General features: G+C 40.7%; 1 pseudogene; it reads right to left on the bottom strand.

Moving 5' to 3' along the window:
* Window positions 1-1258: 1258 nt before the first annotated feature.
* On the bottom strand, window positions 1259-1348 carry LOC148370162 (U2 spliceosomal RNA; annotated as a pseudogene).
* Between the last annotated feature and the right edge of the window lie 374 nt (window positions 1349-1722).

The raw sequence follows: 1722 nt of genomic DNA, 5'->3' as shown, positions 1-1722 counted from the left end.
TGGGAAGTCACACCTTAACTGAGAGCGCTAAATATGGAGTTACTAACACAGCAAATATTTATTGTGATCACGGTAAATGGATATACCGTAAATTACGGACTATAGAGCGCACCCGATTATAAGCCGCACCCACCACATTTTAAGAGGATAGCCTCTTTTGTACTTACACAAGCCGCACCTGTATATAAGCTGCATGCGCCCACATTAAAACATTAAAACATGTCCCGCGATTTTAATTGGGGGGGGGGGGGATTTTTTAAGGGTTATTGTTCTATCTTCTTTATTCATTATCCATTATCCGTTATCGGTCAGTTCATAATACGCTACAAAGCCCAGGAGCCAGGACTCTTACTCTCAGCCAAAAGGCCATGCTAAGGTCCTAGCCCTAAAGCCTTGCTGCGATCATTGCGAATGCACCGTTCCCGGAGGTACTGCAATACCGAGCCGATGGGATTTTAAGGGTTATTGTTCTATTTTCTTTATTAATTATCCATTATCCGTTATCGGTCAGTTCATAATACGCTACAAAGCCAAGGAGCCGGGACTCTTGCTCTCAGCCAAAAGGCCAAGCTAAGGTCCTAGCCTTAAAGCCTTGCTGCGATCATACCGAGCCGATGCGTGTTTTTTGGTTTGAACAAATTTATTGACACTAATAACAGCAAACAAACAATGTGAAGTTTTAACAACCCTTCTCGACAATCTTAACAGCAATCAAGCATATTCACAATTTCGTTATGTAACATCTTTGATAGTGTCAATAGATCCGTCCAGTTTGAACAAATTAGTTGACACCAATAACATCAAACAAACAATGTGAGTTTTTTTTGGTTTGAACAAATTTATTGACACTAATAACAGAAAACAATCATGACAATCTCAACAGCAATTAAGCACATTCACAATATTATATTTCAATATGACTTTTTTAACAGCAAGCACAATGTGAGGTTTGAACAACCCTTCTCGAAAATCTTAATAGCAATCAAGCATATTCACAATTTCATTATATAACATCTTTGTTAGTGTCAATAGATCCGTCCAGGCCAAAGTCGATTATTTTTGGTCTGTGGTTTGAACAAATGCGTGGGGTTTTTGGGGTTTTTAAGGGTTATTGATCTATCTTCGTTATTCATTATCCATTATCCGTTATCGGTCAGTTCATAATACGCTACAAAGCCTAGGAGCCGGGACACTTACTCTCAGCCAAAGGGCCAAGCTAAGGTCCTAGCCCTAAAGCCTTGCTGCGATCATTGCGAATGCACCGTTCCCGGAGGTACTGCAATACCGGGCCGATGCGTGGAGTGGACAGAGCAAGCTCTTATTCCATCTCCGGAATGCAAAAATCAAAGGCCAAGCTACTTATTCTGGCTTTGGAGTCTGCAAATGCGTGTTCATAAAGTGTGCAGTTTAAAAACCACAGCAGGCAAATTAACGGAAAATGATACCGGTACTTAACATTGGTTGCAGACCTGCAGAGTCCGGGTCCCGTTAAAAGTAATCCAAGGAAAAAAAGTGTATACTTCCAAAGGTAAGGGTGGGAAAAATATATATCCACTATTGTCTGCCGTGTCCACAAAGACCCACCTTTACCGGTCCCCACTTCCCTTCATCCCCTGCATCTGTTACGCCCCTTCTTTTTAATTGGTCAGTGCAAGACTTATCAGAATAAGTGTCCATAAAAAATACAAATAAATACATTACAAAAATATGCAGTTGCAAATA

Source organism: Urocampus carinirostris, chromosome 3 (genome assembly GCF_059441175.1).
Source record: "Urocampus carinirostris isolate Australia breed hairy pipefish chromosome 3, RoL_Ucar_1.0, whole genome shotgun sequence".
NCBI classification, from domain to species: Eukaryota; Metazoa; Chordata; class Actinopteri; order Syngnathiformes; family Syngnathidae; genus Urocampus; species Urocampus carinirostris.
Note: the sequence above shows the minus strand (reverse complement) of the source record. Positions and strands in the feature narration are given on the sequence as shown.